The sequence below is a fragment of the Protopterus annectens genome, chromosome 8.part0 (genome assembly GCF_019279795.1).
Source record: "Protopterus annectens isolate FY-2018-M chromosome 8.part0, PAN1.0, whole genome shotgun sequence".
In the NCBI taxonomy this organism is placed as follows: Eukaryota; Metazoa; Chordata; order Ceratodontiformes; family Protopteridae; genus Protopterus; species Protopterus annectens.
The window spans coordinates 1,303,170,370-1,303,184,143 of NC_056741.1; the positions used below are offsets into that span (position 1 = coordinate 1,303,170,370).

A 13,774-nucleotide genomic window follows, 5' to 3' on the forward strand; every position below is an offset into this window, starting at 1 on the left:
TAAAACTAGCACTAGCTTACAGCTTGCACTTCAGCCCTATACTCAGGAAGTATAAGGCTCTTTACTCATCCAATCAGCAATACAGTCCCAAGCATCTATTCAGGCATGTTCAAGGGACAGCTTCAGGTGTGCTCTCCGGTCCATCTAGTGAATTTGGGCATCCTGAGGCAATGTTACAATTGCCTCATGTACACAGGCAAGCCCCTCCTCCTCCCAACCAACACAAACATATGTGAGAGATGCAGCTACACAGCCAAACTGGAGGCTAAGCTCTCTCAACCCACAACTGGATCAACCAGTCACAAGGAGAAGGGCAACACTACTATCACATTACCAGACTCACATAGACCAGCTATAGCTGCACCAGAAAACAACTCTCAGAAACACGCAAAAACATACTTGGAGGCTCTAAATAAGAACCTGCCTAAACAACAGAGACCTCCTAAGCAAACACCCAAGCAACCCCCACCCCACAACAGAAACCAGGTAACACATATGTCACAATGTCAGTGTGCCAAGCAAAAACAGCCCCTAAGGCTAAATAACACACTAGTAATCAGTGATTCTATCATAAGGCACACAGACGTCCCACTCACTAGACTGAACAAGGAGAAGGTTACCGTAAGCTGCCTGTCGGGTGCCAGAATCCACTACATAACACATGCACTCAGGTCACTCCACAACAAGTACAAATATGGCGCTGTCATTGTACATGTTGGCGTAAATGACCTGAGACATACCTCCCTGGACTACATGAAAAGAGACATGGAGGAGCTCTCTGACCATGTAGCCCAGGCTGGTATGACTCTGACTCTGAGTAGCATCCTGCCCTCACCCAAAATGATGCCAGCATACGAAGAAAAAAATGATCAGTTTCAACAATTGGTTAAACTACTGGTGTCATTCAAAGGGGATCCAGTACTTGTCAGCCTGGGACGACATGCTTGACAAGCCACGTTGTTTCACCAGAGACGGCTTGCACCTGTCGCCCCTGGGCTTTCGAATACTGGCCAAGACTCTTGCCGCCCCAATACTGCCTTTTTTAGGCAAAGCACAAAAGACAAACCCGCCTCCATAAACAACAATAATAAACAAAAACTGAGGGTAATGCTGCTCAACGCCAGAAGTCTAAACCTCAAAATGCATGCACTCAAGGCTCTCCTTAGTATGGAAGAAATCGACATATGTGCAGTGACAGAAACCTGGTTCAAGGCTCCAGAGAGCACCCCAGCACTACCAGGCTATAACTCCTACCATACCTTTAGGTCCCAAAACGAGGACCGAAACACAGAAGGAGGGGGTGTGCCCATATACATCAAGAACACCCATACCTCCAGGTTAGTAGCACAGCACGCGGAATCTGAGACCATCCAAGTGCAACTGACAGCAGGTAAATTGACTGTTCAATTTATAGCCACGAAGCTGAGCCACCAAGTTTAAATAAATCCAAATACTGGTCTTTTATTGTGTAAGAAAAAACAAAAACTGGAACAACGTATCACAAGCGCTTTCGCTCGGATATTCTGAGCTTTTTCAAGTTAATAAAATCATGTAAAGCACAAGTTTAAATAGTTGCTTGCATTAATTAGCAATTAAAATAATTGTATAATTAAAGCATTATTCAATTACGAACCATTATTTTAAAATATAAAAGTGTATAAAAAACTTTCATTAAAATATGAAATAACTTTCATTCTTTTCAGTAAAACCAAAACAGGTGTTCACACTGCATAATATTCCAAAGCACAAAGTTAATAAATTTTATATTAATACATCAAAAGTGCTTCACTTTAAAAGGCTTTACTGTTGTTGCAATTTCATTGTGGTCTGTACTGTGAATTCTTTTATTGGGAAACCCATTTGTGGGGACTTGTTAATGACATCTTACTTTAGTAGTTCAAAGTTGGTAAAAGTTAATCAGTATGTATAAAATACTTTTCCATTTGAAATGTATAAGTATTTGATTGTTTTTAGTCTGACATTTTATCATAATCTGGCTCTTCTAAGTTTTAATACTGGTTTAATACTGAAACAATTTCAAATTTATGGTTCTGGAGCAGGTGAATCGTGATCTAAGAGGGGGAGATTGGGAAGCTACCCTTGAATATAGGGAATTGGTGTGGCAACTTAGGTTAAATGCAGGCAACTGGCCTGGGTTAAATGATACCATCAGTATTAAACCAGTATTAAAACTTAGAAGAGCCAGATTATGATAAAATGTCAGACTAAAAACAATCAAATACTTATACATTTCAAATGGAAAAGTATTTTATACATACTGATTAACTTTTACCAACTTTGAACTACTAGAGTAAGATGTCATTAACAAGTCCCCACAAATGGGTTTCCCAATAAAAGAATTCACAGTACAGACCACAATGAAATTGCAACAACAGTAAAGCCTTTTAAAGTGAAGCACTTTTGATGTATTAATATAAAATTTATTAACTTTGTGCTTTGGAATATTATGCAGTGTGAACACCTGTTTTGGTTTTACTGAAAGAATGAAAGTTATTTCATATTTTAATGAAAGTTTTTTATACACTTTTATATTTTAAAATAATGGTTCGTAATTGAATAATGCTTTAATTATACAATTATTTTAATTGCTAATTAATGCAAGCAACTATTTAAACTTGTGCTTTACATGATTTTATTAACTTGAAAAAGCTCAGAATATCTGAGCGAAAGCGCTTGTGATACGTGGTTCCAGTTTTTGTTTTTTCTTACACAATAAAAGACCAGTATTTGGATTTATTTAAACTTGGTGGCTCAGCTTCGTGGCTACAGCTTTTGTTCTTGGTTCCGTTTTCTTTGAACTGTTCTTCACTGTTCAATTTCTAGTTTGCTACAGATCTCCCACCTTGTCTCAAGACCCTCACGCAGCATTCCTGAGAACATTAGAAAGTATGAAGATTCTACCCAACACCATGCTACTGGGTGACTTCAACTATCCAAACATTGACTGGGAAAACTACTCAAGCTCAAATGCCCTAGCCCAATGTTTCCTTGAGTTTATAAACTCAAACGCCGTTGAACAGCTGGTCACCACTCCCACAAGAGGTGACAACATACTGGACCTGGTCATCACCAACATGGGGAACCTATGTTCCACACCTGAGGTAAACTCGTCATTGGTAAGATCAGATCACAAACTAATCACACTATACATCCACATCCTGACCCCCCCCCCCCCAGTCAAGGAAATAAAGGTAAAAAACTTCTCTAAAGTCAACTTCACACTCCTCAAGACCGAGGTGGGAAGTTACAAAGCTCCCAATCAAATTGGAAAATGGTGACCCATCGGCAGAATCCTTTACAAGTGCATTCTATGAACACCTTCAAGAATGCATGGACCAAGCCATCCCAAGTAAAATCAAGACCAACTCCTCAAAAAAGAGGAAGCCAGTCTGGTGGACCCCGGCCATAAATAAACTTTACAACAGAAGGAGGAAACTCCTACAAGATAGAACAAAATCCCAAAATAAGAAGGCATCTCTGATTAACATCAATAAAAAACTGCGTTCCCTCATTAAATCATCCAAGGCCAACTTCGAAAGAAAAATAGCCAATGACTCTAAGGATAACCACAAGGCCTTCTTTAACTATGTCAAGAGTCTAGGGGCAAACTCTCAGATATGCTCCGAGCTAGTGCATAATGGCCATAAATACACTGAACCAACCGACATTGCCAACATCCTGGCTGACAAGTTCAGTGCAAACTTCACCCTCCCCTCTCCACCAAAGGGGCTAGCACCCATCCCAGAAGAATGTGGCGCTCCAGATATCTCAGACACACAAGTAAAGACAGCCCTTGCAAAGGCCAAAAACACAGCATCAATGGGACCAGATGCTATCCCAGGTTGTGTCTTACACGAGCTTCAAAATGAATTAACCCCCCATCTCAAATCACTATTCAAACTCAGCCTCTCTACAGGCTATGTATCCAAAGAATGGTGTACAGCAACAGTCGTACCACTCCACAAAGGTGGTGACACAACTGACCCTGGAAACTATCGCCCTATAAGCTTGACTAGCTTGGTCTGCAAAGCCATGGAACGCATTATCATGGAGCTCATTAACAGGGACATTGGAAACCTCCAGACAGTGGACCCCACCCAGTTCGGCTTTGTTAAAGGCAGATCTTGCCTCCTGAACTTGGTCGACTTCTTCGAAACAGTCACCAAGGTCATAGATGAAGGGAAGGTGATCCACACAGCATATCTGGCCTTGCTAAGGCGTTCGACACCATCCCACACTCAGGAATCATAGGCAAACTCACCAGCTTAAATATTAACCCCTATGTCACGAGATGGGTTGCCAATTGGTTCTCAGACAGAACCCACATGCTAAGAGTAGCAGGCTCCATATCTGACTCTAAACCAGTCACAAGCAGAGTCCCACAGGGCTCAGTCCTGGGACCCCTCCTGTTCGGTATATATTTTTCCGAAGTACAGGCAAAGGGGGAGGGACTGTGGCTAACCAAGTTCGCAGACGACTGTAAATTGGGTGCAATAATTGACTCTCCAGCTGACACAGACATCCTGCAAAAGGGTCTCACAGAGGCAAACACCTGGTGTCAAAGTCACGGCCTCAAGCTAAATGCCAAAAAATGCATAGTAATCCCATCTGGGAAAAACAAAGTACCTACAAACTACCACATAGATGGGAATCCACTAAGTACAGAAGAAGTAATTAGGGACCTGGGTACCCAAGTAGATAGCATGCTCTCCTTTGATAACCACATAGCCAAAACTGCCAGGAAATCCGTCTATGTGGCACACCTGATCATAAAGGGTTTCTCATCCAGATCCAAGGAGGTGATTGTGCCCCTTTACTCCTCACTCATTAGGCCCGTAATAGAGTACAATGCCCCATTTGGGATGTACCTCACTAGACACCTGCAACAACTAGAAAGACCACAGAAGTACCTCACTAAGAGGATTAAGGGCCTTAAACAATTACCCTATGAAGCACGACTAAAAAAGTTCCAGCTCTTCTCAGTCGCTTACCGTCTGCTCAGAGGTGACCTATAGGGCCATGTCAAACCCTGAACTAATGGACATGCTTCACCTCAAAGAAACGAGATACCTCAGAATCACTCATTTTAGCGACTTGAACCTATGTACAACAATAAACAGGACATGCTGGAGGGATAGATTCCTGTCCCAGTGACTCCCCTCACTGTGGAATAGAATCCCAATCCATATTCAACAGAGCTCCTCTCTGACCCTCTTCAAGAGAAATCTTGATGAGTGGATGGGTAATCGTAAGTTCTACCCTGGGATCACTTCAGGAGCCCTATTGACAGAGGCCCAGGTTACTAATCTAATGGGGAGGCGAAGCCATCACTCTGTGGTTAGGCTTATAAATGCCCATGGGCAGATTGCCTAGTATTACCTATGAACCTATAAGAAGAGACATTTCAAAAAATAGCAGAATTAGAGGACAGAGCATGTAAGAAAAACCTGAGATTTTCTGCTGTACCAAAGAAACCAGAAGGAATAGACCATATTAATTTTATGAAAGCACAAACACACAACTGGACTGGTATTCCAAATCAGGAATTGTTAATTGAAAGGGCACATTGTTTGTATGCTCCAAATCTGGCCATGAGAAAGCATCCAAGACCTCTAATAGTAAAGATGCAATCCTACCAAGGGAAATAGTTGATTCTTTTAAAACTGTGCAGAAGGACAAAGTACTAAAATTTGGAAATGGTACAGTGTTTGTGGAAAATGATTACTCACTGTATACCAGGCACAAGAGGAGTAAATTCATTCCAGCAATCAGGGAATGTTGAGACGCAGGTGTGAGATTCAAGCTGCTGCATCCAGCTATCTTCAGAATATTTTTCCTGGTAGGTCAAAGCCATTGTTTGATGGAGAACATGCTAAGGAGGAAATACAAAAGTTTGTCCAACAAAAAGTGAGCTATCAAACAGAAGGGGACTCTGCTTCTTATTCTTCTGATAATAAAGATCATACAGAGGCTATGCCAGTAAAACCTTTTCCAATATTCCAAAGGAAATGCTTGAGAGACAGAAATAAACACAAGAGTTGAGTAGAAGAACCAGGAGTACACTGAAAATGAAACAGAGACTGGAGATGGGAGATTGAGATCATCAGGAAGAAAAATAGCAATTCATAAATTAATGAATAAATGTGGAATCACAAAGCATCTATCACATTTGTGAAATATGGCAGAACAAGAAAACCTAGAAATGTTGGACTGTTTTGACTTTGTTAAACCTGTAAGCTTCTCAAAAGCATATGCCCTACTTCATGTCATTAATGTTTGGAAGAACATTAAGGAGAGTGGAAGAGGAGGGAAAGAGGTACATGTAAGTAAAACAAATTCTGTTCTTAACAGTACTTTTTTATAAAACTTGGCATATACTTCACATTACATAATAAAGCATTTTCAGTTATTTTGTATGCTATAGGGACAATAAACAGGAGCCATTTTCCCCATATTTCTTACTTATTGCTTAGTTTTAAGAAATGTAAAAAGAGAAGAAAATCTGGACAAAAGCATGTTTATGATAAAATGCTGTAATCTTAGGTGGTTAGGTGAGGGACAGTTGTAAAAATATAAACAGCATGATACAAGTAAAATGTACATGTTTTTTCTTACTTCTGCATAGGGGAGTGGTTGGATTAAGGCCCTGGCTTGATCTTAACAAGTTTTATGTATACGAAAGTAAATGAAAACACTGAATGTAATGAAAAGCTTTCATTTAGCAAATAAATGTTCACAGTGCAACATGAGAAGCTTGTAGATGAAAGCAACTGTGTATCTGATTATCATGTTTCTATGGAGACAAGCTAAAAAGGCAGGCAATAAAAACACTACTTTTTTTTTACAATGTCTAAAAGATAATGCCTTCTGAAAGCATTCAAGTTGTTTTCTACGTGTGAGAGGAATAAAGACAAGTTAAAAATAGACAGCACATAGTGTAAGTAGAAGCACAGGCTGTACCATGCGTCTTAGCATAAATAACCTCCATTATACACTAATTAAAGCCTATGAGTGCACCTGTCAATCTGGGACAATAGTTCCTGTTAGGAGGGTTAAACTTAATTCATTATTTGATGATGTACATAGGTTTGTGTGCCTGTATTACGTTAATAGGGTAAACAAAAAGTCTTCTAAGATGTGATATAGGTTCGAATGGATATGACAAGAAACAACTGCATAAAAGATCAACCTGACAAACATTAGTGTAAGACAACAACACAACGGCCAGCAATATTTGTTCCAAAAAAGCTTTAATGAGCTAAGATGAGATCTCGACAGGATATAAAAATATCCAATGTTCCAAACCGGTTTCGATACATCCTTCTTCAGTGGAACATGATACAAAAAAGAGATGCCAACCAAGAAAGTAACGCTATTTATAGCGTGCACAAGTCATCAAGTATCCAATCAGATAATTGCTTATTCTGTGGTCTACTCAGACCTTCCCTGCAATCTACACATTTATTGATAATTAATAATATATTCAATAATCCTCATGAGGCAGTAGTGTAAACTTATATATCATATATACATGAATGTATATTTTAAATAGTCGGTCTGTGTACATACAGCAAAAATTGCATCAAAAAATCATAAAAAATGATATAAATAGAAATAAAAAAGTAATATCAAACATGTGATATTGGGTATGTACCTATAAGTAAACAACCATTTGAGCATCCACAAGCCTAAATTCACATCCCTGGGCTATAAGTAAATGTAACAGAGATACCGTAATCCCCCACTCTATTGTACATAATTATAAATGGTCATTGAGGCCTGGGGGAAATAAAGCCCCAAGATGTATAATCCAATACTTCTCTTTGTGTGTGAGTATGTTTTCCCACCCCTGTTGATGACTTCTGTCCCCCACTATTCGATCAATAATAGTAAACATAAACTTTGCAGTAGGATGTTTAACTGTATGCTGGTAAAGGGCATTTGTGATCTTCTTGTTTCTTATATTACTTCTATGTTCCCCAATCCTTATCCTCAGTGAGCGGGAAGTTTTGCCCACATAAAAAGAGGAACATTGACATGTCGCAAGGTAAATGACCTAACTAGTTGAGCAGTTACCAAAAATCCTTAAATCATATACCTTACTGGTATTTGCACTACTAAACTGTTTAGTTTTGTTCACCTGACTGCAAGACATGCAATGCCCACAAGGAACTGTGCCCACTAATTCTTTACCGGTCATGGTCAATTGTCTATATCTGGCCCCTCCACTTTCATGATGTTTATAGTGTGAAAAAATGGAACCTAACGTTTTGCCCCTTCTATAAGAAAATTGGCAACGTGCACCCAAATGTTGTCTAAGAATATCATTGGCCAACAGAATATTCCAGTTCCTTTCCATAATCTCTCTAATAATCTGATTGTTTCTGCCATATGTAGTAACAAATCTCAAAACACCATCACCTTTCTTTTTCTGATGGTCCTGGTATTCAAGAAGTTGTGTCCTAGTTAGATTGTCAGAGCAATTTTTAGCAGATCTAATATCAAATTCTCCATAACCTCTATCAAGGAATCTTTTGGTAAGATCCAAACTGGCATCCTCATACTCTTCCACAGAGGAACTGATATGTTTGACACGAAGAAACTGTGATTTGGGGATGTTCCGGACAGTGTGGCGGGGGTGCATACTGGAAGCATGTAGCAACGTGTTGTATTCTGGATATTTCCTATATATTTTAGTGCCTAAGGTGTTGTCAGGCTTTCTGTAAACATTCACATTCAGAAATTCAATAGATGTAAGATTGCTATTGGCAATAAATTCAATGCTCCAAATATTGCTGTTGAGATAGTCTACAAATTCATTAAGATATTCCCTATCCGCCCGCCACACCATCCAACAATCGTCAAGATATCTTCGCCAAATATCCATTTCAACTATATAGATGTTGTGAGATGTGTCATATATCAAATATTCTTCCAAATAGGCCATAAAAAGATCTGCATAGATCGGAGCAAAAGATGCTCCCATTGCCGTGCCTTGTAGTTGCCAGTAACATTCTCCTTGGAAGTAAAATATGTTTTTATTTAGAACATGCTCACACATACAGATCAGAAGAGTGTTGAAACCAGGTGGATAAAGATTTGTCTTCTCAAGCCAAAACTGAAGTGCTTGAAGTCCTGCCCAATGAGGAATACTGGTGTATAATGATTTTACATCCAGTGTACAGAGTAACCAGTCTGGTTCAATTTGCATCTCAGCTATGATTTGTAAAAATTGGGTTGTATCTTTGATTCTAGCTCTAACATTAACAAGGAGTGGTTTCAAATATTCCGTTAGAAAGGCTGATAATGGTTCAGTAAGTGAACCATGACCGGACACAATTGGTCTCCCAGGTGGAGAAATGAGGGACTTATGTATTTTTGGGAGTAAATATAATATCTGTTTATTGGGGTCTTTAACCGTTAAATGTTTGACTATGTTAGCTGATAGAATACCTTCATCTACTGCACTTCCCAAAAACATATCAATTTCTCTTTTGAATGTAGAGGTTGGATCAATATCCATCTTCATATAACATTTCAAATCTGATAGTTGTTGCAGTCCCTCCTGTATATAATAGTCCATGTCCAGGACTACTACAGCTCCACCCTTATCGGCCTTAAGAATAGCTATATTGTTATTCTGTTTCAATTCATTAAGAGCCTTCTTTTCGGTTTCCTGAATATTATCTTTAAGTATGTTGAACCCATATGGCGGAAAATGTAAATCTCTAAGTACAGCCTGTTGAAAGGCTGTAACATGGATATTAGCAGGGGGTTGGAATGTAGATTTAAGGAATCTAAACTCAGTTGATCTTTGAGAATAATTGTCATCATTATTAGAAAAGAATATCTTTAGATTAAGACAACGACAAAATTCCAAAACATCAGTAACTGTTTGATATTGATAACAAAAGAAACCTGGTACAAATCCTAAGCCTTTATTTAAAATTTTCTCTTGTTCCAAGGTAAGCACAGTTTTGGAAAGATTGAGAACATTCTTATACCTAGTGTCATCTATTTCAGTAGTACTTGGATTAACCCATCCATTGAATCTATATCTAAACCTGTTTGGGTGTTTCCGCCCCCCCCCCCCGGCGTTTGTTGGTCCTCCTAAAGGGATCGGTACATTGCTTTTCTTTTTTACTGGTGAATTATCAGATGTGATGCCCTCACTGTCAGTGGGAGAAGACTCATCACCCGAGGTACTGGTATATGTGTGTTCTTTATTTTTAAGAATAGGTCTGGGTCTTTTCCTTGACCTGGCCCCATCCCTACCCAATGTCATGTCTTTAAATCTGACAGACTTTTGAATTTCAAAAGGGCATCCCCTACCATAATCATTAACATCCCAATTGAATTTTTTGATTTTCCTTTCTTTAATCATTTTATCATACTGAGTCAGTTCCTTAGATAGATTGGCAACCATGGTATTGTACTTAATATTTGACTCAAATTGTTTACAAATAAGACTGAGGTCCTTAACCTCAGCAATATTTATATCTGTGATCCTTTCATAGTAATCAGCCAATACTTGTACTAATCTCATAGACCCTTCTTGTACGGCCTCATGCCATTCACCGGTCAACCTCTGTTCAGATCTGCTGACCATGGGCTTTAACCTTATTCTGAGCCCTCTTGGGACAAATTTTTTAACTAAATAAGCTTTAAATAGCCTTAAATGCCATATATTGGCTCGTAATCCTTTCAAGGCTTTCTCTAAGTTAAAAAAGGCCGATTGACATCCATCTTGAGAAGAAGCCACTTGTTGGTCATTATTGATGTTGCTTGGGATGGAATCCAGTCCAAATACCTGAATGTCCTCCCTATCAGCACACATACCATGTAAAATATTCTCTAGATTCATGCTTGCCCACAGTGAACTGACTCAGTACTATAATTATATATAGGGTAGCACGGGGCCAGTGACAAGGGAAAGACCCAGAAAAATTATTTGACTATTCACCCTCCAATAGAAATAGGGTATAAATTAAATGCTTTACTACCAAAAATACCAGTATCTCAAGGGCATTTATATATAACATAGTGTATCCTTATTATCCCAAAAGAAAAAGAAAAGGAACACTATTTGTTCTTACATGTCTGACCTATGCCATAATGGGGCAACACAAAAGAATTAGAATATCTTCCTCATAACATTAAGGAAAATTAGTGTATTATAAATGTCAGTAATTCAATGATGATATAATGATATATCTGACTACTCAAATAATGAACAGTGATTGATATTTCACAACCTATTCAAAAATATTAATAACACGGGTATATTAATAATCAAAAAGTCACCAAACACACATCTGCCAATTATACAGTCCTATATAGTGATAAAAACAATCTGCTGTGTCAGGGGGTACATATAATAGAGCCCAAAGTGTTACAATGAAAAGAAGCTGTGTACAAAGTCAAGGTTTAAATTGTTGGCCCACATTAAATGTTAACACACATCTAAGTGATATCAGCTATAATAAGTTGCGATAAATACCTATATTGAATAGTTATATCCTTGAGATAGGTATATATAACAAATGGTGTTTACATATATAGAAAAAAATACATTTAGCATCAACAACCTTATTCACTAAACTAACATCATCTGACGCTGGCCCATAAGATCAGGAATGTAGATGGCCAATTCAAAATGATGCTATATCTACAGGATGTAATCCTATGATAGTCAAAAATATATAGAATAGTATACACATATCTAGAGTTATCCTATCACATACGAAAAAGTGTATATAACCTATCAATGTATAAACAGTTATCCAAAAAAACCTTATAATAAACCAAAACAGGGTAGAAAATGCAATAATCACAAGCAATGGTATCCTATATTCTGTTAATGTAAAACCTTTCAAACATAGTAAAGTTAGGACATTACCCAATGTGATAGTATACAAAAATTGGCTAAGGCCCTAGTATAGAGTAGATTTTTAGATGTAATAATTTCTTATATCAAAAAATGTCAGTCTTATAGGATACAATATATAAACACATTGACATGTAATAATGTAGACAATAATGAATAAATTATTACAATATTTAAATAAGTGTCCATATGTGCCGGCAATATATATCGAGTAATGTCAATAAAGTTCGCCCATAAGATGTTCCTGATGAAACAAAAGATAACGAACCCCTGGAACACTCTTTAGTGACCAAAGAAGTAAAGTCCGCATCAAGCACATAGACACCTAATTAAATTGGATCACCACAATGAATACAGTTCCGCCCCTGTAAAACGCTGAAAAAAAGGTCCAAAAAAGTTGTCGATAGTGTTTCCCAAAGTCTTGACACACAGCTTCCCCCAGAAAAACTATATTAGTTCAAAAGAGATGGGCCAAATGTCGCCATAGTCCATGGTATAACCGTACCTCAAATCTTGAAAACGACAGTTGACAAACAACACACCAAACCAGCGTTGATGTCTTAAACGCTGTTACACACATCGACCAAATCATTGATGTTGCCCCTAGTGTACAGATTAAATATGAATCACCATAATAATCAAAATTCAGCCCAGTATGAATGTTAGCGCTGGATACACCAAAATAATGTCGGTAAAATCACCCAAAATCTGAACACGTAGTTTCACACAAAAAAGACTATTCAGCTCGTAAAGGAAAGCTGAATATTAACATAATCGGTTGTATTACAGTACCTCAAATCTGGATGCAGCAATTGGAAATGAGCCTGAAGCAAAAAAACGCTAACTTCTAAATGCTGTACTGCACATCAGCCGTCTCGTAAACCCTGCCCCGAGGTAATGAATATAATCCAAATGTTTCACAATTTAGTGAAAACTTAATCATAAATCCTTAGTGTAGATAATAAAACTCCTTGTTGGCACCAATTATAGCAAAATAATAGTCTCCAAGGTGAAGAGTCTTCTCCCACCGACAACTTGGAACAATGGCTCCCAGAGAGGTACACGCAAAGTAAAGGAAACACCAAACCTCTCATGCAAAGCTATGCACGGCCAACCAAACTATCCAACAACACAACGGCCAGCAATATTTGTTCCAAAAAAGCTTTAATGAGCTAAGATGAGATCTCGACAGGATATAAAAATATCCAATGTTCCAAACCAGTTTCGGTACATCCTTCTTCAGTGGAACATGATACAAAAAAGAGATGCCAACCAAGAAAGTAACGCTATTTATAGCGTGCAGAAGTCATCAAGTATCCAATCAGATAATTGCTTATTCTGTGGTCTACTCAGACCTTCCCTACAATCTACACATTTATTGATAATTAATAATATATTCAATAATCCTCATGAGGCAGTAGTGTAAACCTATATATCATATATACATGAATGTATATTTTAAATAGTCGGTCTGTGTACATACAGCAAAAATTGCATCAAAAAATCATAAAAAATGATATAAATAGAAATAAAAAAGTAATATCAAACATGTGATATTGGGTATGTACCTATAAGTAAACAACCATTTGAGCATCCACAAGCCTAAATTCACATCCCTGGGCTATAAGTAAATGTAACAGAGATACCGTAATCCCCCACTCTATTGTACATAATTATAAATGGTCACTTCCCGCTCACTGAGGATAAGGATTGGGGAACATAGAAGTAATATAAGAAACAAGAAGATCACAAATGCCCTTTACCAGCATACAGTTAAACATCCTACTGCAAAGTTTATGTTTACTATTATTGATCGAATAGTGGGGGACAGAAGTCATCAACAGGGGTGGGAAAACATACTCACAC

General features: G+C 38.1%; 1 protein-coding gene across 1 annotated transcript in view; it reads right to left on the reverse strand.

The window, feature by feature from the left end:
- FAM118B (family with sequence similarity 118 member B) overlaps nt 1-13,774 on the reverse strand; it is a 718,053-nt gene that overhangs the window by 592,829 nt on the left and 111,450 nt on the right. The gene's annotated exons all lie outside the window — the stretch shown is intronic.